This window comes from Topomyia yanbarensis, chromosome 2, assembly GCF_030247195.1.
Source record: "Topomyia yanbarensis strain Yona2022 chromosome 2, ASM3024719v1, whole genome shotgun sequence".
In the NCBI taxonomy this organism is placed as follows: Eukaryota; Metazoa; Arthropoda; class Insecta; order Diptera; family Culicidae; genus Topomyia; species Topomyia yanbarensis.
The window spans coordinates 371,275,487-371,302,092 of NC_080671.1; the positions used below are offsets into that span (position 1 = coordinate 371,275,487).

Genomic DNA, 26,606 nt, shown 5'->3' on the forward strand with positions numbered 1-26,606 from the left:
ATGACAGTATTGGACGTACAATTGCCGTGTAAATCCAATAGATTTATTTAGGTTTGAGACCCCAGGTCTTTCCAAAAGTTCGTCTGTAGTGCCCGAAGGCCATGCATGCTTTCTTAACTCTCAACTCAATGTGAGCAGACCAATTCAGTTTGGAATCCAATATAACTCCAACGAATTTGACTTGATCTGCACACAGTAGCTCAGAATCAAAGAACTGCAAGGGACGAACCCCGGTTGTTATTCGCTTCTTCGTGAAAAGAACCATTGAAGTTTTGTTTGGGTTAACTGATAATTTAACTTGTCTACACCACTGCTCGATAGCTTTTAATGCTTGTTTCATTAAGTCAAAGATTGTTCCGATGCAAAATCCAGTAATTAGTATCAGCAAACCCGTAGGTTGAAAATCCAAGCTCATTGAGTTTCTGCAACATGCCGTCAGCTACCAAGTTCCATAACAAAGGTGACAGAACGCCGCCCTGAGGACAACCACAAATACTCAACTTCCGTATCTCAGCCTGTCGCAGTGACGAGCAAAGTTTGCGGTTACTAAGCATTGCGTTTATCCAACCCGAGATACATGCAGGTATCCCATGACCGCGCGTCACTTCCAGAATAGACTGGAAGGACACATTATCAAAAGCACCCTCAATATCTAGGAATACACCCAAGCTAGATTGCTTGAGCGAGAAGGCTTTCTCAATGTTGTAAACAACATCGTGAAGCAGAGTGATCGTTGATTTCCCACACTGATATGCATGTTGCATTTTGTGCAGTGGATATTCAACTAAACTAACGTTCCTGATGTGATGATCGATTATCCGTTCCAAAGTTTTCAGAAGAAAAAAACTTAAGCTGATAGGCCTAAACTCTTGGCTTCTTCATAGCTTGAGCGCCCCCCTTTGGGTGTAAATCTAACAGTTATTTGTCGCCATGCTTTCGGGATATACCCGGTAGCAAGACTGGAAAGCATAATCTTTTTCAAGACATGTTTAAGAATATCAAATCCCTTTTTCAGTAGCACGGGAAGTATTCCATCTTTTCCGGGTGATTTGTAAGGAGCAAAGCTGTCAACTGCCCTCTTGACCAATTCAGTGGAAACCAATGTGCATGCTAACGCCCACGAGTCCGAATCACCAGAATGAGATCTGTGAACATTGTTCAACTCCGGATCGATACAATCTGGAAAGTGTGTGTCGAAGAGACAATTAAGAACATCTTTTTCGTCCGTCACATAAACACCATCTCTGGTTTTTAAGGAGTTCATCTGAAAATCATTCGATTTGGAGAGAATTTTATGTAACCTGCTAGCCTCGTTCAGACTAGAGACATTAGTGCATAGGCTTTGCCAGCCAGCCCGTTCTGCAGATCAAAGACATTTCTTATATTCACTACGAGCTGACCTGAAATCCCTAGAGTCATCACGCTGACGGCGGTTCCAAGCTCTGCTCATAACTTTCTTCATTCTTTCAAGCTCAGCCCTCCACCAAGGGGTTCCCCTAGTCGATTTAACAGTACGAAGTGGACAAGCTTCTTCGTAGGATGCTAATATGAATGAGTTTGTCGTATCCACGACGTCATCTAAGTCGTCTAGTTGACTAATTGTTGGAAAATATCCATGAAATTTAGTCGCCAAGTTTTCCAAAACGAGGTCCCAGTTTGTAGATTTAGGATTACGATATGTCACCACATTGAAGGTGACATCAAAATGATTGTAAAATATATATTTATGATCGGATAGAGACGGTTCAGTTTCATTTGGAACCTGTCAATTTCCCAGCTCATGCAAAATTCTATCAGAGCAAAGTGTTATATCTAACACCTCCTCCCTCCCATACCTCGCAAAAGTTGGTCGGTTTCCCACAATCAGAATATGGAGATTTGTATTACTTATGTACTCCATCAGCTCAGAGCCTCTCAGATTGATGTCTGAGCTGCCCCAAATGATGTGATGAGCATTCGCATCATTGCCGATAATGAGCGGAAGCCCATTTCTGCTACAATATGATACAACGCTTTTGAAATCATCAGAAGGAAATGACTCGTTATGCGGTAGATATGCTGAACAATATATATGTTTTGTCTATGTTTCCGACAGTCAGTGTAACTGTGATAACACAAACACCGCGAGTTGTGAGCTCCGATATGAGACACGCTTCAATAGCCTTATTTGCAAGAATGCAAGCACGAGGCATTTCACGTGGGTTAGTCATGCCTGTCTTGTTGTAAGCAATGAAGGCAGTGTTAAGTAACTTTCCAAAATAGAAGTTTCCTTTATGGAAATACGGTTCTTGAGCCAATGCTATGGAAGCTTTACCTTCCTGCATGAGTCGAGATAAATTCATAGTTGCTGTACGTTTATGCTGGAGATTGATTTGTGCTATTCTAACCGTTGTTGATTAGAGAACTGTACATTTCATTTTCAACATAAATTGCACAACAACTAGAGGACACCAAGCGAGTTGGGATGTTAACGCATATAGCGAGCCATATCAGGTTTAAATGGGACATGATCATTTGATTCTCACGATTTGCGGAGAAAATAACGGTTCATTGTGCCAGAGATTCGCATAACACAGTAAGGGCAAAACCCAAAATGCTCCGTGCGCGACTGGCATATTTTAGACCCTCCAGTCATTAAGTCCTCGGCACGGAACTACACCTTGACTTAGGGTCTCCTACTTGGCTGGATACCACACGGCCTCTGGGCAGGTTCATCTGTACACATCGAAATTTGATAATCGAAACTCAGCAAAACTTCACCGAACTACCATCAGCCGAGAGTCTCAGCAAACCCCCAGCCAACAAAAATTCGGCAAAATTAAGCGGATCATCGGTGAAAAAACTTCGGTGCGTAGAGTGAACGTTCCGCTGCGTAATGCAACATACTGGGGAGTTCGCCCAACTCTTCCCAAGCTCCGTTCGCCATTGAGAATATTTTAAACCCCCTCAACAATTTTACCCATAGCACGGGTCGCATGACACTATGGAATTGGGGTTCCCTGTTTGGTGGGTTTTTACCACTGGAACAGGTAGTCCGTAGTGTAATTCTTAGCCGGTTGAACAACCACCTCCGACACTACACGGCTTATCTAGGCTGTTCGTAGAAAAAAGCTGACATTGAAGGACAACTTCCATAGATGGCCGAACAGCCGGCAGTCTTAGTTTTCCAGTTTTAGGGAATAAAGTATTCGCGAGTAAGGCCCATACTGTTAGCATCTTTCATCATATTTTTAAATAGTCGATTGATCCGATTCAGACCTATAAGACGAAAAAGGAGAATAGGAATAAGACAAAAGCGGTTTCAATTTTAAATTTGTTTAGTATAGAGATCGACAACTCAAACGCGCTGGAAGGAGAACATTTTTTAGGAGTAGACAAACTAGAGGTCCTCACACTTTTCAAGACAGACATGCGTAAAATTTAAATTTAATGGTTAATTGGCAGACAGTCGCCGAAAGGTCTAATTTTCTTCTATCCAAAAATATTACAAAATCGAAAATCGGCTGAAAATGACAACATAGCTAATTTCGTTTTGCCGAAAGTCCGAGAAAATGTTTATTTTTGCTCTAAATAAAGATTTTGTGTAGGGGAACATGGGGAGACCTGATCAAGCGCAAAATTCTAATTTTTGCTATGGCGTCTTCTATTCGATTCTTAAATTTTTTTCAAAAATATTTTTATACTTGTTGCGATCCCTTAAGGTAATTTTAAAAGTTTGGAATGAAAAATCCTTTCCTTACAGAAAATATTACGTAATTAATAAATTTGCATTAAATGATGTAATTTTTTTATCAAACTTTGTATGGACATATCTACTCGACTACTAATAACTATTAATGCACTAATATACCTCCTTAATCCTTATGAAGCAGTGAAATGATTTTACATAAATTGGAACATTGGAATAGTTACTACTAGAATTTGCATGACATTGAACGCAATAAAGGGCGAACACGAAATTATTGCGACACGGAAAATGTCATGCCAATTTTCTTATAATGTTTAAAATCAAACCAAAATTTTAGGGTAGTTTTATACATATATTTACTTCAAAAATCAAAAGAAAAGTTAATCGATGGAGCCTTGAGTGTAAAATTGAACGCATTTTCGCTTGATGCCCTCCATCAAAGTCTTTACAGTGTCATCCGACACCAGTTTCTCAGTTTTTGTCCGTTTTCTTAACATGTTCTTCTCGTCTTTGACTGTCTTCTTGCTCTTCCGAAGTTCCCGCTTTATCATTGCCCAGTACTGCTCCACCGGGCGCAGCTCCGGACAGTTTGGCGGATTCATGTCTTTTGGAACAAAATGGACAGAATTGGCCTCATACCACTCCAGGACACTTTTAGAATAGTGGCATGATGCCAAATCTGGCCAAAATAGCGGAGCTTCGTCGTGCTGCTGCAAGAACGGCAAAAGGCGCTTCTCGAGGCACTCAGATTTGTAGATCTCGCCATTTACTGTGCCCTTTGTCACGAAAGGCTCACTCCTCAGTCCGCAAGGGCAGATGGCCTGCCAAATGAGATATTTGGAGGCGAACTTCGACATTTTCTTCTTCTTAAATTTGTCGTCTTCATAGAACTTGCTCTTGCCGGTGAAAAACTTCAACCCCGGAATTTGCTTAAAATCGGCTTTTATATACGTTTCGTCGTCCATCACACAGCAGCCATATTTTGTCAGCATCTTCTCGTAGAGCTTCCGTGCCCGAGTTTTAGCCGTCGATTGTTGCCGCTCATCGCGGTTTGGGAAGCTCTGTACCTTGTATGTATGTAGTCCAGCGCTCTTCTTTGCATTCTGGACGTAGCTCTGCGACATGCCGATCTTTTAGCCGAATCACGGCTTGAGACGTTGGGATTTGCTTTAATCATCCGCTTCACCTTTTCCGCTGTCTTTTTGTTCTCCGGTCCCCGTTTTCTTCCAGTTCCTTTGCCGTGGTCCAACGTCAACCGCTCCTGGAACCGCTTCACCACTCTGGAGACGGTTGAATGGTGAATGTTCAACATTTTTCCCAACTGCCGGTGCGACAGATCAGGAAATTCCAGGTGTTTGGAAAGAATTTGTTCTCTTGACTCGCGTTGGTTCACCTCCATTTTCGTTGAATCGAAAAACACGACTTGACAGTAAGTAAACAATACACATCAATGAGAAAGTGTGCAAAATTTGGTTGATTTTTACCCAATGGTAAAAAAGTTATGCCCTGTTGAATGTGTCGCAATAATTTCGTGTTCGCCCTTTAACTAATGTTGGGGAGACTTGACCAAGATTTTATGGGGAGATTTGACCAAGTGGCAATTAGCTGAAGAAAGATGCAAAATTCTTGATACAGTAAGATTCCGTTTTGGCACGTTCCGTTTTTGGCAACAAATGGGTTCCGTTTTTGGCAACATTTTCGTTGTACATAATAAGTCTTTTAAAAATGTGCAATTGATATTTGTTTATCAATTGATATCACATTTGACTTTATTTCTAAACATTGGAGTCATGTTAACCCTCAAAGGCGCAAATCATTTTTTTTTTAAATTTTGTTGTTATCTCATAGTTTCACTAAATTACTGTGATTCGCAATGTGGTTTTAAAACATCGTTATGCATTTAAGGGCTACCTATATTTTAGACTATACGTGTTGTATTTATTGATCACAATAAGTAAAGAGTTGTATTATTTATGTATAATATAACTGGTAATAGTGTAACTAGTGTCTGACGGAATCAATTTTTATAGTAAGACCCAGAGTCTGTGCACTTTAAGAGTCAAGTACAGAGGAATGCGCTACACTGCATAATAAGACTAGTTCTGGAGTAAATTTTCAATTGAACCTTAGTTACATTGCGAGCCTCTTTCTCTTTGGATTATTACGACGTCAATACAAAACTTGGCACTAAATTTTCAGCACATATCGAAAGCTATGGTCGCGTCCCAAAGCCGTATTTAGGAATACAAAACTGATGGCCCCCAACTAGTTTGGTGTATCTTTGTGATGTCTTTGGCAAGGTTGAGGTGTTCAAAGTATCGACTGTTTAGTTGTGTGAAGTTGAATTGAAGCAAGTTTGCTGAATAAACAAAGCTTCTACAATGGTTAATTTGTTATGATTTCTTTTAAAGATTTAAGGTAGGGTGGCTCTTGAAAAATAGGGTTGCTTATATTATCTTTTGATGTGTTAATTTCTCGCAAATTCATTGTTCTAGAAATTTTTGGATCTTTTATGGAACACATTTTCACCGTAGTACTGATGTTTCAGTCCCTTTTGTATGGACAGTTGCAAGTGATTTTTACAACAAAAATAGTTTCCTTCAAACCTAATTATCTTCAAACATTGCAATTTAATTTTCAATCTATCAATATCATCTGGAAGATCGACGATTGGTTAGTTATAGAGAATAAAATTTATTTATTTTTCAAAAGAGCTATGTTTTTTAAACCAAATTATTCATTAATATTCACGAAAGAAAAAATAACAATCCCAAGAGCGAATGTCGTGATAACATTTATCACTCTTTAAAGCTTTTTTTTTCTATTATTGTACATTTTTGAAGAATTAGGAATAAATCATTTATTTCTAGATATAATTTTCATAAAAAAACTATTAAAACTCATTTTCTCGAGTATTTTTTTAAAATGTCATGTAGCGCCATCTACATAAGTTATAAAGTATAAATGTCTTCAGTATATGTGTTAAAAATATCAAATAACTTTGCCTAAGAAAGTTTTTTGATAGAACACCTCTGTCAAAAGATAGAACTGATCTAGATCAGTTTCTACTTATCTAGATCAAAACCAAAGTTGTCAAAATAATGATCATTTCAATCTACTTTGCTAAAGACGCTAATCCTCCGGGATATATACCCAGGGCGCTAGAGGTTTTGAGCGTCGAAAGTAGCACTCTCCCCACTCTACGACGTCTGAATTTGATAAAAACATGAATAAAATTGAATTTGCTTATTTTTTCTTTCATCTCATTCCATTTGACATATGATTAAAAATCCTTGAAACATTTTTGAAATCGTGAATTGAAACTTTACTTTAAAAATATGGTTCCATTTTTGGCACGGTTCCGGTTTTGGCAACTGAAAAAAATAAAATTGTTGCCAAAACGGAATCCTACTGTACTATCAAAGAGGTAGTGAATAAAGGAAAAGACCGCGACCGAAACTCGCCAGTTTTATAAGAATTACAAAATTGAGTTTGTTTATATGTTCCGAAACATCGCGACTCCAAAACCAGTTCCATCCGTTTATCATGAAATTAGTGTTAAATCAGTCGAATTGTTCTTGTTCGTAGTGAGATTATACCGTCAAGTCGCCAGTCGCCGTGCGTGCTTCATCCACCGTGCAGTTTCAAAACCACGAAATTTATGGAACTAGTTCCCTAAAAACCACAAATCCTATCACTTTATCGTTTTATTGAAACATTCTAAATGAAGTTGAATATAAATTTTAAATACACGGTTGATGGATCCCTTCATGTATAGTTAATGGTGCATAGAACGGTGACTGGTGACTGAGACATGTTCTAAACACATGTCCTGAACTCCTAATTTTCGTTTTGTTGCTACTAGTTTTATATTATTTCCAAATTGTGACGTATTATAATAATATTTTCACGGTGACTATGACAGCGATTATCATTCTGATAAAAAATAGGGCTTGAAGTCACGCCAAATCTGCTTAAACGCATCGTGACTGGTGACTTATCGGTACTCTGTTTCGCCGCAAGCTATATGCATTAAGAAAACCCTGTAGGAAACCGCCAGCATAACGATCCGTTGCGATCATTTTCTCGATTTCTTCGATTTTTTTTCATTTTGAGTATAGAGGCTTCAACCTTAGGGTCTTTCGGATCTTTTTCAGATTAGAAAAATTTCAAACCAAACTTATGAGAGTTGGGAATCGAACACATGTTAGATGCGTACAAGGCAATCGACTGACGAACTAAACTATGCCCGCTTCATTCAATAAAGTTGTTTGAAATAGCATTCTCGAAAACTTCGCTGAAAACATTAAATCTGGAATAATTTTTAATAGCACATTTTTTATAATTACTTCTAGGAGGATTGGCTGCCAAAATTATTTTATTGGATGAGGTGTTGCTTTACATTGTAAAATTCTTTCACGATACTAAACATCCAAAGTTGACAGTTTTGAAATAATTGGATCGGGGCCGGAAAAAAAGGTTTTCGAGCATTAATTTTACTTTTCTTCACTATTAAAGCTCTAGAACGAGTCCTCGTATACAAAAAAGTATTTCGCCGTTCAATTCAACATTCAACGGCCACGCCACTGCGGCAGCAACGTTGCCGAATTAAAAGGTCAAGCTCTGCAACGGGATGAAGAAAAATAATTTTGTTTTGATAATCAAAATCGGAAAATAATACACTCAAAAAGCACCCCGTGCTCCTCTACGGGGCTACCAGTGCGTAAGATATGTCTACAGTTTAGATATCACACAATAAATATGAAATTAGTTGTCATTCTCTGAACGCATAACCTAAAACAAAACGGTCCACATAACCGTGAACATGTAATAAATTATGTATACATCTATCGTTGAACAGAGAGTGCATGGAAACCCACTTCGGAAACACTACTCAACACGAATCGCCTGCAACAAATAATTGAATAATGGTAGTGTTATTTTACAATCAGTTCACTTTTCGGAAAATAGCCCTCGCCAGCCGAGCCCGACAAGCGACACGAGAACAAATTGTGAAACGTATATGATATGAAACAAAGTAAAAAAACTCAACTAGTAACCAAATTTCCGCGATGGTCAAGTGTAGACAAAATTGAGCTTTAATATTCCCATGTTGTTAAAATCAGTGCGCATATTTTGCAGGTAGGCCGACGCGGGTGACTGCGAAATTGCATAATATAAAATTTCCACGGGCCAGCTGCTATCGAATGCGCGTCCGGCCTGGCGGAGGTGTGTTTATGATGCAGTTCGCGAACTGCAGTATTGCAATTGCAACTAACTTGGATACTTTCGTTTTTACCACCTTTCCCCCAACGGCACTCGATCAAAATTAGCCTAGGCTCGGTTTAAGTTTGCTGCAATTTTCAACTGCTTGACAATTTGCTGAGTCGGAAAAAAATGGTAATTGTAAAACTGTTCGGATTTGCTTAGATGGGTGTTCGCGTTTAAAAATAGCACCATAAATAGAAAGCACGCTTCAATTGGCTTCGAATTGCGATTTGCTTGTACATAACATATACCTATGTGCATATTTTATGTGTAATTTCGGAGAATAGCGATGAATTGCGATCAATGCCGGCTCAATTTCACCTTTTTGATGCAGCGAGGAGCGTGCATCTGCGGAAACGAAGTCACGCGCTGTCAACACGTTTAACGAAAACAAAAAATCCGTGCCCACTTCGCGAGATGAATTTTAAGTGATTAGGCTATTGTCTGTTTCAATAGTCACTTCGCTCAACAATAGATCAGTAAAAATTGAGCGCATAAATTTCGCCTATTTGAAATTAAACCACTTTCGACGATTTACTGAGTAAAGTGAGACAAAACTAGATACTAAAATGGAATCAATTAGCGATTTTGGTGATCTTTTGTGATACAGTAAAATGTGGAAACATTTTTGAACATACTGGAAGTAACTTTTTTTTAGAACAAGTACATTCGACTAAAAAAAATTAAAAAGTTTTAATTGTTGAATTTTTTTAATGATATTTATAAAAAATGTTGTTAACTTGATTATTTCGACTTTGGTTAAATTTTGACAAATTCAAAAATATCGTTACAATTAATCGGTATTTTCGTAAGATTAGGCAATTCAACTGCATAATTTTGTGACGTCTCGAAAGAAAACAAAGTTACGTAGGAAAGCTACAATTGGTCGGTGTTAAGTCAGACCGGACTAAGTTGCAAAACATAAAAAATGAGAAAATGATAGCACTGGGTAAAGAATTTCTTCAGCTACATTCGACTTTCAAGAAACGAAACGAGACGAGATTTGAAAAATGAATCGATAAACAAGAATTATGACAAAAATAAATTTCCAATTATAACGTAAAAGATGCTACGATTCAAAGTTTAAACTCGATTTTCTCGAAATCAATATATTGTCACTTAGTCCGGGCTGACAACACCGACCAATTTAGCCTTGAATATGTTCATATTCATTTAAGGGGTCAAACAACGTTGTACTCGGTATGCACCTCATTGCGGGTAATACGAACTTTTCTCCTTCAAAACCAATGAGGATACCTTCTACAATATGCAATGTCTATACACAATACCTTTATAAAACATTCTCTGAAATTAAATATTTAACTGTTATGTTATTTTAACACATTCAGAAATTGTATCGGTACATATTGAGCTCGGTGTAAACCAATCTACAGCGAACAATTCGACATCAACATTTCATAAGGCATTATATACAATATGCTCATGTTGAGAAAATGGCGTCTGAAAAATTACGTACATTATATTCCCATTTCGTCGCGGTTGTGCTATCTTATGACAAACGCCATTTTGGGGTAAACTGAGTTAGATATGCAACATTACTAATCTGAAAATTCTCTACAAAATGGCGTTCTCAGAATTTTGAAATTTTGCTTGGTTACTGAGGTATAGCGAAAAAAGTGATGAGAAATTGTCAGTTTTTTGCTTCAAATCACTGTATCTTGGGATTCGCTTAAGTAATGTAGAAGTTTTAGATGTTTTTATATGTAAAAATGTCTGAGGAACACAATACACTATGGTCCCAAAGCTGTATTTAGGAAGACAAAACTGTTTGCGCCTAAACTGTTGGTTTTAGATATGTAGTATCTTCGGTAAACTTTCTTAGAACTTTCTTGCAGATTTTTTTACAAATCTCGACAAACATATGATTACTGCCTAAAAGCCAACTGTCAAAATCCACTTTGAATGGAAATTCCAGACAAGCCATTACTAGTCGAACATAGTTCAAAACAGTTTATGAAAGAGAAAAGTTTTCTCTTTCATTTAATACCAGCATCTGTGATTGGCGTGTAATGGTTTGTCCGGAATTTCCATTCAAAGTGGATTTTGACAGTTGGCTTTTAGGCCGTAATCATATGTTTGTCGAGAAATGTTGAATTAGAGTGGTCCTTGTGGTTACGGTGTTCAACGTATCAACTTCTTAGATATGTAAAATTCAGCTATATAATATTCTACAAAGTTATAAATCAATCAAATTGAAGCAACTTTTCTGATGAAACTATGTGGCTATCTCTAATGGTTCATGTGCTATGATTTTGCAATATTTAAGGTAGGGTGGCTCTTTAAAAATTGTTTTTTTATTAATATCTTTTTATGTGTTAATTTCTCGCTGATACTTTGTTCTAGAGGTTTTTAGAACTTTTGTAAATACACATTTTTGCCGAAGCAATGAAGTTTCTATCTCTTTTGTTTGCATAGTTACAGACGATTTTCAAAACAAAAATGTGTTTTTCAAAGCTATATATCTTCCAACATTGCAAATGGATTTTCAATATTTTAATTTCATTTGAAAGATCGAAACTTTTCTAGTTTTTGGTGAAAAAACTGCGGGAGCGTTATTTCTGTAAAAAAAATATTATTTTTGAAAATAGTGTATTTTTCAACAAAAATCGTTCATAACTTTTCAAATAGACGAGATAATAACTTTGTTACTTCCGCAAAAATATTCGCCAGACAAAGTTCTAAAAGTGCTGCAAACAAAGTATTTACGATAAATTAATGTCTGAAGTGACAAATGAGAAATAGTGATTTTAAGGGGTCACGTTTTCATCGCTCAATCTCTTATGGTAAAATCAATTGAGAAATGTGTGTGATAATACCAAAAGTCACAGAAAATCTATTGAATATGTGACACTTTTTGAAAACACAACATTCTACCGTACAACTACTTGTTAGCGTGAATTTACAATAGTGTTAATAGCGTACTATAGTAAACTCTAAATAAAAGTTATCTATTACTTGGCCAATAAAGCAACCGTCATCATGCATTATATAGATGCTAGAAAATCATGCTTTATGAGTTATTTTACCAGTTCGCGGTTAGCGATTTTCAAACCTCTTACTTTTATTTATTTTGAAGTAACTAAAAATTGTTAATCTTTCCTCAACTTACCCACAGCAGTCATTATAGTCGATAATTAATTTATAGTTTCAAACATTGCATAAATGTTGACAAAGCATACAATAATTTCAGCTGCTATGAATAACAAACTCGTTTCAAGATTTTATTTTAAGATAACAAGACGTAAACTAAAGCATTTTCTTTTTAGCGCTCGTTTTGAGCACTAGTCCAAACCAAAAAGGATTTAATTAAGTGAGCATAGATAATTTTTGTTGGCCGATTTAGAAAAAAAACGATAATTTGCAGATAACACTACTGTAAATCCACTGTACCATTTAGATGTACGGTAGACTGTTCTTTCAAAAACGTTTACAAATCCAACAGAATTGCCATGACATTCGGCATTATCACACACAATGACTATTTCTCAGTTGATTTTACCATTAGAGATTGAGCGATGAAAACGTGACCCCTTAAAATCACTATTTCTCATTTGTCACTTCAGACATTGATTTATCGTAAATACTTTGTTTGCAGCACTTTTAGAACTTTGTCTAACGAATATTTTTGCTGAAGTAACAAAGTTATTATCTCATCTATTTGAAAAGTTATGGACGATTTTTGTTGAAAAATACACCATTTTCAAAAATTAATATTTTTTTTTACAGAAATAACGCTTCCACGGTTTTTCACCAAAAAGGTTTCGATCTTTCAAATGAAATTAAAATGTTGAAAATCCATTTGCAATGTTGGAAGATATATAGCTTTGAAAAAAAAACCATTTTTGTTTTGAATATTGCCTGTATCTATGCAAACAAAGGAGGTAGAAACTTCATTGCTTCGGCAAAAATGTGTATTTACAAAAGTTCTAAAAACCTCTAGAACAAAGTATTGGCGAGAAATTAACACATAAAAAGATATTAATAGAAAACCAATTTTTAAAGAGCCACCTTACCTTAAATATTGCAAAATCATAGCACATGAACCATTAGAGATAGCTACATAGTTTCTTCAGAAAAGTTGCTTCAATTTGATTGATTTATGACTTTGCAGAACATTAAATAGCTGCATTTTACATATCTAAGAAGTTGATACGTTGAACATCGTAACCAGAAGGACCACCCTAATTCAACATTTGTAAAAAAAATTATGCAACGTTTATTTTGATCCCTTTCTCGGTGTTGGGAAGTTTTTGTACCCTTTTCAACTATAGTCTTTTTCATTAAGAAAAGGGCCCATAAACAATTTTTTTCCGTTTTGTTGTTTAGTGTATAGGAACCGTTAATTTTTGAGGGGAAGTGAAAGAGAACATAAACAAAACAAGTTATTTTGCTTATGTGCCTTTTCGATAATCTATTATTTCGCCAACAGCCAGGCTTCAGAATTGGCTTATTAAAGGTGTGTATAAAGCTTTGTTAGTGTCGATTTGAAGTAAGTATTAACCGGAATTGTTTACGTTTTGTTTGTGGGCCTATTTGAAATGTTTTCGTCGAATTCAATAAACTATTAAAAGAAGCCAGAATGTCTTCTTAATTTATTTTCAAATATTAAACTGACACCCTTCTCGAGATAGTTTCAATGTTAAATTTATTAAACACCTAATACTGATAAGTAGGATATAAAACAAATCAAATTCTAAAAGCTTCACTTAAATCGTGCTACAAAATATTATGCAATCGCTTGGTGTATCTATCTCAAGCGCTTTCGCTTTTCTGATCAAGCTAATAAAATTTCACTTTCTAATTACGTCTGCTTGTTTTGCATCTAAACAAGCCCTGCCAGATGCATACTATGCATATGTACACAAACGTGATTTTTTCTCCGGTACCATAACAAACACAGCATTCAAACCAGTTCCTGTACGGTCCAAGGTTACCGCACCGGAACATCTTCGATCAGCGGCCTATTGCGAATGCATCCGAGCCAGCCGGCAGTGAGTTCAAATGCCTATGCATGCAACAGGGGCGGATTCAGAAAAAAACTTTATTTAATGAAAATCAGTGAAAAATTTGGTTTGAAAATCAAGATTAAAAAAAATGTGCTATGTTAATTACTTAGTTACAGTTTTACATGACGATATTCATTTACAATTTCTCAACAAGTTGAATATTTCGGAGGGGGTCAAGACCGCCAGAACCCCCTTCCCTGTATCCGTCCCTGGTACACTGTGTGCAGAGATTGAAAAATAACAATTTCAAGTTTACGGTCCATAGGCATCTTGATCGTGGAAAAATAGCTAGGCCTGTTCTCCTCATTCCGTTCGGTCCATAACACGTTGTAAATGTGGCAAATCTAACATCTGTGAAGATCGGCAGTGTATCATGCAGGACTCGATTAAATAATGCTGAGATTGCGAGAGATGCGAAGCATTTAGTTATCTCATTTGCAAATAATTGGCAGATAATGTGCAGTGTAAAATGTACTGAATACAATTTTGTGGTCATCATTTTCAATTTCACGCTTAATAGAGCGCGATTGAATTTCATCTTATTATAAAGAAATATCAGACCCGACTGTTCTGATTTCCAAAAGCATTAACTGGTGACGAACGGGTTTGGAAATAAGCCACAATAAGCACCCATTTCGGAACAATGACATGAACAAGGGGAATAACTAGCTCCGCTGATTTTCATTTGTGTATCACTTGCATTAAAAATAAGAGACAATGTGCAGATGGATGTGGAAAAGAAATATAAACGATGTTAAAGCAACAACTTTTCATTAATATCTGTATTAATTCTCGGAAGGACTCTCCGTCAGAATCCCTCACTGTTACCCACTAAACCACTGCTTAAGGCCAATTGCAGCGGGTCATGATTCTGAATATGATATTTATTGTACTGTGCGGGCGTAGGGACTTCGCGATCGCGTGTATCATCGCGAAGGGCTCGAGCGTTTGTATGTTAATGTGTTCGATCGCGTGTGCGTTTGTATGTCGCGTATGCTAACGTGTATGTAACTTTGCGTGTATAAATTCTATTTTATAACCTTGTGTCTTCCGCATATTCGCGTGTGTTTTTGGATGATCGCGCGCGTCCCGTGAATTTGATACTAAATTTTCGATGTACGGTTCAGATGCTAGAAGAAAGCGAGTTCATCCATATCACTAGAGTTCCCGGACATGTCGCCATGGAACGTGTTTTCCAGTGGATATGAGAGCTTTTTTTAATTGGTCCAATTGAAGGCATGGACCTAGACTTCTGGTATCGAGGATAGAGACTTCCGGCAGTGACCGATTCATGACTGCGCGAGCGCAGGAGTTTGTATGACTTCGTGTGTGTTAATTTGATTTTATAATTGTGCGTTCATTCGCATATTCGCGTATGTTTTTAGATGATTGCGCGCAGACCGTGAATCTTATACTTAATGTTCAATGCACGGTTCAGATGCTAGAAGAGAATGAGTTCTCCCATATCACTAGAGTTCCCGGTCATGTCGTCATGAGATTTTTTTGATTGGTCCAACTGAAGGCACGATTCTAGGCTGCTAGGATCTAGGGTAGAGACTTCTGGACGTGACCGATTCGTGATCGTGCGATTGGTGGGTTAATGCTTGAGACAGCGTTTGTAAAGTTATAAATCCTGTAACATTCACTAAAATACAGGGGTGTTTTAATGTTGCCGAGATCGCGGGCGTAAGTATGATTGCAATTATATGTTCGCGTTTGGGATCAGGTTTGTGTTATCGCGGCTCATTTGTACGTTTGGAATGCGAGAGATTGTGAGTGTAGATGAGAGAATATACAATTTATTGTGTGAGTGAGTGTTAGTATGAAGATATAATTTATTAAGGACGGGAACGACCACTCTGTTTGTAGATTCAAAGATGGCTTTTTGTTTTCGGGTTTCAATCGCAAACAAATTATTTTGCGTTAAAATCAACGTTTCAAAGAGAGTATCCCTTCATCTTCAGGGCAAAACGACTACAAATATTTTCCTTGTCAAGTAGGGTGTATCATTTGGACAGTGTCCACAAGCGGCTGCTCTACAACACAAGCTTCCCGTGCACATCGAAACCACATTGACTGTTCAATACTCTACATCAAAAACAGACCAATAGAAGAAAAGAACACATGTAACATGCAATCAAACTACTTGAACTCGTCTAAATGTCAGCAATAATGCTTATTTACCATTTAAGACAATTGTATTCTGTTAGAACTTTTTCATGCTATACTGAGTGGGAAGGGATGGTTCACGTGCGTCGGTAAATTAATCGTTTCATAATTTATCCAATCCGATATTCCCGAATGAATCGAATCGAATGCACGAATTGAACACCGGCAAAAAGTGACCAACGAATCCTAGGAAGCGTAACCCATTATTGATTTATTTATTTATTTATTTATTTTCTCATTTTTCATCTGTTGGTCTACATGAAATTTAATGTTGTTTGTGTATGGGAAAAGCCCATTTCAAGTTTCAGAAGCAGACCTCGAATGCGTGTAAAAACTCGTAATCTTTTCGTACGGTTCAACAATTACAATGATCCCACATTACAAATTAACAAAATTACATACAAGGTATGTACAATAACATTACAGAAATATTTTAACATAATCTTATAAGCTAAATCAATCTCCTAAGTCTATTCTTGAAAACATAAACATAGAAACATAAAAATCGAAATGGTCATTCACACTATTGAAAACATTACATTATGAGTTCGTTGTACCGTACTCGATGCGCTGAAAGTCGAGTCTTAAAAGGTTAAAAGATCAACGGTTTCTGGGGGGTACGTTGATGTTGATTTGTGAGAGAATATCTGGGGCATCCATTTGGCCAGTCAATACCGCTCTGAATGTATTTTGCCTTTTTGCCAGAGTGTCCATATTGAGCAGACGACAGCGATCGATGTATGGTGGTAGCTCTGCTGGGTTACACCACGACAAAGTTCTAAGAGCAAAGCGGATGAATCTTGCTTGTACTGCTTCAATTCTGTTAGTCCAAATGCTCGTACAAGAACACCAAATGGCTACGAAAGCTTCCAGGACAGACCGAACAAGTGAAAATTACAATGCCCGCAGACAAGATGGATCAGTAAACCCGTTGGCGATTCTTATTAGGAAGCCATGGTTTCTATTTGCCTGTGTTATAACGTGAGAGTAATGGTTTCTGAATGTCAGTTGCGAGTCCAAGATGTACTGTACAAGGTCTCTGACAATTGACACTCTCTCTAGCAATTGGCCGGCAATGTTGTAGCTCCAGAGAATTGGATTTTTTCTGCGCGTGAAAGATATTACAGGGCATTTGGATAGACTGAGAGCCAACAAGTTACGATTACACCATTTACAGAAAACATCTAGATGTCGCTGAAGTTCGATACAGTCCTCTATTGACCGCACAATGAGAAAGAGTTTGAGATCATCAGCGTATATAAGTTTGCACCCTGGGGATATAACATAGTAAACGTCATTGAAGAATAAAGAAAAAAGCAACGGTCCGAGATTGCTCCCTTGAGGTACACCCGACAAGTTGATGAAGCTATATGAAGCGAGATATGATTTAAGCCACCCTGTAAGATTTGATGGAGCACCCAACCGCTCGTTCTTTGCCAGAAGAAGAAAGTGGTCTACACGATCAAAAGCAGCTTAAGATCAGTAAATTGAGCTAGATTGGTGGTTGTTGATCTGCCTGCAAAAAAACCATGTTGGTCCTTCGATATGTATGCTTTGGTCTCACGAAAGAGCATATTTCCTACTAGGATCTCAAACAACTTTGATCCAGCGCAGAACGAGGTTATGACACGATAGCCCGAAACATTTTGCTTATCACCTTTTTTTAAAAACGGGAAAAATTACTGATTTTTTCCATAAATGTGCACAATGCGCTTGCGCATCTTTTTAGTATAATGGAAGGAATCCCATCTGGCCCCACCGATGTAGAGGACTTTAACTTGCTTATGGCAGCTAGAATGTCTTCGTCAGTATATTGAATGTTTACAAAATTTATTACATCGCGAGGAACATCTTGAAGACTACAGTCCACCTGAGTTGAGTTAGCCGATTCATTTTTAAACACACTCGAGAAATGTTTTGCGAACAAGTTACAGATGCCGCTGGGAGTATTAGACGTTTCATTTGCGTGGGACATACTGGAAGGAAGCCCACTTTCTTTACGTTTCCCATTTACAAAGGACCAAAACTGTTTTGGAATTCGTTTTAGGTTGGATTGGGTTTGTGCTACGTGTCTTGAGTAGAGAAAGCGATTATATGTTTTGCAGTTGTTACTGGCTAGAGTGAACTCCCTTTTTGTTATGGGGTTTCGTCGAGTAGTGTAATGTCGAAGCGCAGCTGCTCGCAATCTTTTCAGTTTACGTAGCCGGTTGTTGGACCATGCTGGTTTTGTTCGGGGACGAGGTGCATGCACATGTATACTGAAAAGCTGTTTTGGTACCAGTGAAAGTTTTTCTACGGCAACATCTACATTGATCGCGAAAATCAAGAAAGTCTTCCAGTCGATTGTTTATAGTGAGTTATGAAGTCTAGAGCAGTCAGTCTTCAAAAGTTGAACTCCCTCATATCCTCCATCTCGTCATAGAGAATCAGGACAACTAAAGGCTCGAGTGCTTCTGAAACGGTGCAGTTCATTGAAGCTTCTTCATTTATAAACAGGAGGTCCAGGATTCGATTTCGCCTATTATTCACTGTAGACATTTGTCGCATGTTCAGTACAGACATTCCGTCCAGTAAGGTAGTACTCGCCTTCGAAAAGGTTGATTCAGAAGGGTCTGGGAAAGCATACCCGGAGAGGAGCTCTTCCAAAGAAGTCCAGGTTGGTTGTAATCACCAAATAGTAGATGTACCATGTTGGGTTCAATGGAAGTTGCCATGTCAAGTGCGGAGTCTATGTGCTTCTGAATAATTTTTACATCACTAGCGGAATCGGGGGGAACATATACAATACCCACACATAGATATAGGGACCACGAATACTTACCCAGAGTTGTTCGAGATTGTGAGTGTCATTTTTGTGTTTGGATGACAGTCGGTTGGAGACTGCAATGAGCACACCACCACCACTATTAGGATCGCGATCATTACGATATACCGAGTACCTTGAGCCAAATAATTGGAGCGAGTTGATTTGATCATTCAGCCAGTCGCTCAAAAACACTGCTTTTGTTAAAGCATTCAGCCACGTTTCACGATCAACATCCGAAGCAGCGACGAGCAGCTCATCAATTTTTGTGCGTAGCCCTCTCATATTCTGATAGTAGATTTTAAGATGTCCCTGCAAGTTTCCTCCTGACGGTTGAACGGCGGTAGATCGAGTGGTGGTGGAAGCAAACGCCTGTAATTGGGGTGGGTTTTCAACAGAGGCAGCATCTGTATGTTCTACTTCGGAACACACTTAATTTAAATTACTGGGTACAGTAAAATTTTGCTGGGGTTTTGAACAGCAAACCGTTCGGTAATCAATTCAGTAAAACAATTTGGTACCGAACTCTCCGCAATCCGTTCTATGCAAACGTCAAAAAACACTGGTCAGTCAGCAGTTTCCTCTGAAAATGGCGACTTGACAGATGATTTGCTGTACCTGTTTTGCAAGTTTTTGACGAGGTTCGGTAACGTTGGTACAATTTTGACGAACAATCAGTCAGTATTTTACTGGATAATGTTTATGTACCGAAAAAAACAGAAGAGCTGATAAATTCAGTGAAAAATATTGCGGGTTTCAGTAAATTATTCGAAAAATTACTGAAAATCGCTAAAAAATGAAAACTATTCTGCAAATTTTTAAACAATTTGCTGACAGCTCCTTAAAAATATCACTTTACTGCGCAAGTCGTCAAAAGAAATTACTGAACAGGTTTGAGCTGGGTTAGTGTGAAGGACATATACATTTACACTTAATTTGAATTATCCAGTTCAGTAAAATTTTACTGGGCTTTTGAACAGCAAACCGTTCGGTAATCAATTCAGTAAAACAAACTGTTTACCGAACTCTTCGCAATCCGATCTATCCAAACGTCCAAAAATACTGGTCAGTCAGCAGTTTCCTCTGAAAATGGCGACTTGATAGATGATTTTCTGTATCTGTTTTGTAAGTTTTTGACGAGGTTCGGTAATGTTGGTACAATTTTGCCGAACAATAAGTCAGTATTTTACTGGTTAATGCTCATGTACCGAAAAAAACAGAAGTACTGATAAATTCAGTGCAAAACTTTGCGGGTTTCGGAAAATTATTCGAACAATTACTGAAAATCACTAAAAAAAATCTTTACCTCAATTTTTTAAGCAATTTGCTGACAGCTCCGTAAAAATATCACTGTGCAAGTCGTCGAAAGAAATTACTGAACAACTTTTGGCTGGTTTAGTGTAAATTTATTGTATTCACCTGAGAAAATAGATACAGGAATTCCACGCCCTTCGACTTGGTCTGACTTGTTTAGAGCGTTGTTATCTGACCGAAAAAGGTCGTTGTCGTGTCGTTCAAGTTCTGTGGTAGACGGATGGGTGTCGGTGACGGAGTCGACCTTATTACGTCTGTTAGCAGGCTGCAATAGTGGATCAAACTCAGGGTGCGCAGTATCTCGAGTAGCTTCGTGAGGACATATAGCCCCTTGGCTTTACCTGACCGGGAAAGGTCGCCACCATAACTTCCAAGTTCCATGGCAAACAGATGGGAGTCGGTGATGGAGTCAAGCTGATACCGTTCGTTGGCAAACTGCAATTTCATACCTCCTATCAGCAAAACGAGCAACAACAAATATTTCACTGTAAGTTAAGCGATTCGAAATTCTCAAAAAAAATCGTATGATATGCTGAAACTCAGCAAAATGTCATTCTTTCACTGATCGATGGGTTGATGCGACTTCAAGGCAACACAATACTCTGCCGACAATTGACTTTGTCGTAGTCAATAAACACTTCAGCGTAACTCGGTCGGTCAGCATCTGATCCGTACTACGAAATCGTCTGGAAGAATCCCCTGCTGATCCGAGGAGGACCACCTGACGTCTCAGTTCATGACGTCTCTTGATGAAGGCTGTCCGAGTCCGTAATCGATGTCGTTGATCTCTTGTTTACCAGAAGCTAATATTTAGTTAATATGTTTCTTCCCCTTATTCTAATTTTTCACTCTCACTCCCCTGTGTCTGATACGGTTGCTGCGACACCGATGTTGGAGCTTTTCCCATCCTGAATATCTTTTCGAAGCGAAAATAGCCCTCCCTGGGTTTTCCAAGTTAATTTCAAAATAAAATAATTTCGTGAAAAAATACCCAAATGTTCCATTACTCATGAAAAATAGCTCTCATTGATCCCTCTAATCTTATTACAATTCAATCATTCTAGTATATCTAGTATATATCTAGAATAATTAATTTCTTCGATCCTCTTTTTTATTAAAAATGGCAATTTGTATTAATGTTTAACAAAATAGTTCTAATTGACCCCCCCCCCCCCTTCATCTCATAATAAAATTTAATTACCCCTAGTTAATTACCCCTAATTTTTCCTAGTCTAAGATCCCCTAGTTTCAAGAAATTTAAATTGTAGTATAAAGAAATTGGTACCTTCCAGTTAACGTGGAAAAGTTTCATTTAAAATATTTTGCCTATATACGCGTTCTTAGACTCTCTTTCTGCCCGATCTGTCGTATCCGTTTCTTGGTTGATATTGATTATAAAAAAACAACAGACAAATTCAAACTCACCGCCAAATCGCTCCTACTAAAATTATGCAATGAGCTTCTCCCGTCTCGTCGTGAATGTAGGTTTTTTGTTGCATACTGATGTGGGGCGAGGTGTTCGATTAATTAGGCCTACACTAAATGCTTGCCTTCGAAGACTAAACTCAGTACCGGAATTCTATTTTAGGCGTATAAAAAGAAGGTAGAGTGCAACTGATCGCACGAATCGAGAAAAAAGTCATAAGCCATATTTAACTGTGCCACTAATTAATATCCACCCCAGTTATTCGTGGTATGCCAATACATCGTGCCTTTCTGCGCTAAAAATCAAGTAGGGTACAAGAGCTTCTGTTTTTCTCACTCTTCATATAAATCTAATCCATTTGAATCTATTATTTAGGTCAGCGACTGTTATCTTTGCTCAACTTAAAGAGTCAAACGTAGAATTAAACGCTCGATTAAAATTTCCCCCAAATACTAGTATTTCACATTTGTCTCATCAGTATTGTCATTTTACTGCTATTTAGAAATGAAGTAAAATATTGGAACCGATTCAAATGCAACCCGTTGATTGTAGGTCGAATGGTCTAAAGATAGTGTGACACCCTCACTAATAAGAATAATAAGTGATCATCTACCCTAGTTCGAACAGATCACACAACCATGCTGGACTCTGTCCAAGTAACCAATTTCATACCTATTACGTAATCGTTAATCATTATCAATTTGCAGTAAAACGACGGTTGCATTCCATTCACGCCCCGAAACGTCATGGCTTGCATCGAGCGGTGATTTAAAAGCGGCCGGTTTATGTCCAACAAGTTGTGTCTTACGGGAAATGGTCGCGTATGGCGCTGCTGCGCCGGTTGTAAACTACCTCTAGTCATTGAAATTAAAAATTAAAAATCCTGCCCACGTGTGTTCGCCTAAAACACGCACGACACACCGGTATTGGACCGGTAAGTGCGCGCACTTTGACGAAGGCGCACTTTCGTAACGGTTCATTGACTGCTGCACTGAATGCATATCTTCATGCGGCTATCACGGATAAAAAGTAAAACAATACACAGTAAAGTGTACTTAGCTATACGGTATCCAATCACACAAATAGGAAATCTATGTTTGGCTGGTCGGGTGTCCAAGTCAAGTTAAGACCATGTCGGAAATGTGTTAGATTTGTGCACGTATGTGGTCGGCTATCATGGGAAAGTATTCGAGGTTAATTTAAAAACGATTAGCTTTTGGAAAATTCGATCATCGGGCCATAGAAGCTTTATGCAAGTAGCGTGCAATGAAACACAGACAATCGGTTGTGTAGGTGGATCGCCGAAGTATAATAATTTAAAATTTGAAAGTAGGTACGTGGAAACGTGTAGTTCTGGCGATTCGCAAAAAGAAGTTATCCTATATGATACAGTTATGAAAGTGGGCACAATTATTCTTAACATTGAAACAGTCGGTTGTATCTTAGACAAAGAGAAGTAGTTAATATTAAAACCTGATCAACAGTGAACGATTGAGACCAGGAGCGGATCCAGAAAAAAAAATTCGGGATCCGAAATTGATTTTGGAATGAACATTGTACAATACGTTATGCGTGAAAACCTCATTTAATGAAAATCAGTTTTGGTGGTCAAATTCGGTTTGAAGTGATTTTAAACTTGAAACTAACATAAAATTCAAACTAATTCAAAATTTCTCAACAAGTTGAAAATTTTCGGAGGGAGTCTGGACCCCCAGGATCCTCCCTATGGATCCACCACTGATTGAGAGGTTGAAAACCTTTATAAAAAATCGAATGAAGAGGATTGCTTTATCTGAAAAGAAAACTCCTTGAGACAATTTTTCCGAATTTTGATAGATGGAAATTGGTTAAAAGTACATAGAAGACCCGTTTTTATCAGCCCCCGATTTTATCGTTCTTTTTACCTATTTTGTCAACCAGATAGGGTTATAAGGTTATGTCTTGGGATTGAAGAAGAACATTATTACAACTTCGGTTTATGGAAAAGAAATAAACAAATATGTTTTGTTATTGTTCCCATTTAGTCAACCCAAAATTAGCCAAGGGGGCTGATAAAAACAAGTCTTGGCTGTACCTGCGTTTCAAAGCGCACCTCGTCTACGAAGATGAGTGACAACTTTGAGCTCGATTATTTTGAAAGCACTATTATACTCCTGCGCATGAGAGCAGAGCCTTGCAAGTAGTACATTAAGTAAGTCAGCAACCCTGTGCTGCAAATCTCTTATGAAAAATGTCTAACCCTATGTGCGGGGTCGGGACTCGAACCCAGGTGCGCTGCACACAAGGCAATCAATTTACCAACTACGCTGCGCCCACTCCTTAGGAGTAAGACAAATTCATTGCCTACAACTTCGTCGAAGAGTACAAATCAATCTAACTTTGATAGGAAAGTCTGAGTCAGTTTTGCATAGGGGTAAACAGCGCAAATGGCGGTGTATCAGTAGTCGATTTCCACGAACCGCTACTGAGTTCGGCTCCACTATCTAAAATGTTTTTTTTGCTTTGAAATATTCTAGATACCCAGTTTTGAAGTAAAACTATTAAGAAACTCCAAAAATTGCACTTTTTAGGAAGCTTGAATGGCTATGCCGCTCTTATAATCCAACAATTGTTCAAACTCACTCACCAAATTGCTCCATTTAGATCTTCAGAAAAAATAATGCTGAAAAAATCAAAGACAAAGGAGCACTTCAACAGGCAATAATTGGGTGATTAAATGAGAAAAAAATCTCAGTCGATTCTCACGGTAAAGATGGACAAGTCTGTCTATGCCAGGAGACATGCTGTGAACTCGAGTGATTCGTAGTTATGCTGCCAAAGCGCGACCCTCATTAGCAGAAGACAAAAGTTAAGCCCGTAAGATATTAAGCCTGTTCTAATGACCCTGCCACTTCTAGTTTTCCGATTTGTATACTTCACATCCTTACTCTTACTTGAGTACTATGGCTCTAATTTTCATAACTTTCCCTACCCAGTAATCTCTAGCTAATTTAATGTATAGTAGATTTAAAAAAAGCATGCACTCTAGCACCATCTAGTGGCATAATCCATAAACGCGTACACCGCCTGGTTGGTCCACTGTGCAACATTGCCGAAGTCACTGTTCCGATAAGAAATCAGATACTTGAGATGTAGATCAAAAAATGATACTAGCTTACTAGCACCGCCTAGTGGTAGACCACCGCACTATAGGGCATGCCATCTCGTAGGTTTTGATTCTCTGAACAACTTTGCCGGAGATACAAATGGGCTATAAAATCAGAAACTGGAGATACATTTGCTAGAAAAAATGCCCATGGCTACACAATTCCAACATAATCATTAACCCATTCAAAATGTCATAATCTACTGCCCAAATTTGTAGCAAGCATTGTCCAAAATGATCAGGCTTTCGAGGTATTCTGAAGTGAAGCAATAAAACTTTACTGCAACATCAAAAATCAACGCTTGTTCATTTTTTGACAGTTCACTTGTACTCTTTACATGGACCTTCTTTGCAATTTGCTTCGAGCGAATCGAATTCTCCATAAAATTTTTCGAAGTCCATGTAAACAGCAGTAGTGAGCTGTCAAAAAGTAAGTTTATCTGTATCTGTAAAGAACTCGATTAAATAACTTTCGAAAAAAGTGAGGATAATTGTTACAGTGCTGCGAGCTTGTTTACAAAATGTTAGATTTTAAAAACGAGCTCGACGGCGCCGATGGTTGGGTGGTAAGCGTGACCGCCACCCACCCCAGTTGGTCTGGGTTCAATCCCAGTCGAAGTCGTTGAGATTTTTCAGAGGTGAGAAAATCTGAGGTCACGCCTTCCTTCGGAAGGGAAGTAAAGCCGTTGGTCCCCGGTCCATGAGTAGTTGATGGGTCGATATCAAATCCAGATAGTGGGAGTGTCACCTCTCTGGCGTCGGTGTTTGGCCTCGTAGCGGAAATAGGCCGACGGAAAATAAACAGAATTGGAAGAAGTAGAAGAAGAAAACGAGCTGAACCCAGTTTTTCGTACAGTGGTGGATTCACAAATTGTTCCTATAAGCACGCTCTCCGATTTGTCAAAAAATGAGATAAAGCAGTTTCGTGCGATGTTCTATTGAATAGAAGCAAAGCGAAAAGAGATTATAACTACTAGAGGTCGCATGCCGCTGTTAACACTGATGGTTTATTATCTCGCTTTTACATATGCTAGGCCCATTAGTTTGAGACGTATAGAGCTCTATGCAAATCATTTCACTCACACTACTTGGTGGTTTGTTTTCCTCAAGCTGTCATATGTGAAGCAGTCGGTCATTTTAAATATTTGAAATTGCATTTATGATAGTGTTTAAATATTCTACAATACCAGTTAGTCAGGATCCACCATGCAAATAGTCCAATCGAAAATGTTCGATTTGTTTTCCTCCACCTACTAGAGTCTGTGTATTATAGAGTCCCGTACAGAGGAATACGCAACACCTCCTAAAAAAATTTCCCCTTAACTTTGAGTGACTTCAACCTAGTTACACAATAAATTAATACGGAGTGAATTTAAAACCTACCGTTTCGTGGCTTATAGCACTTTATTCATAATACTATTCCATTAATTTATGTTTATTTTACGTTGTTACAAAAAAGTATAATAAACTGAATACAGGGTCCAGTTTGGCCACTTGAAATATTTCGCCATATTTTTCTAAACACTAATACTTTTCTTGCATGTTCTCCGAAATAAGAATGTTTGTTTACTTTGCACGATAGGTAGCCATCTGTCTGTTCGATAGGTGGATTTGGCTTCACTCTGTTCGAGCCTTTAACATAAACAACGCCTTTGCAACCTACCAGAATACTGTGACAGGTGGAGGAAAACAAATCGTTAAACACACTAAGAGCCGATTTCTTCACCCTCACTTAGCGCTTAAACCAGGTTTAAACGTACTGGTAA

General features: G+C 38.0%; 1 protein-coding gene across 1 annotated transcript in view; it reads right to left on the reverse strand.

The window, feature by feature from the left end:
- Positions 1–26,606, reverse strand: part of LOC131684525 (uncharacterized) — a 37,398-nt gene that overhangs the window by 2,813 nt on the left and 7,979 nt on the right. The window lies entirely within an intron of this gene.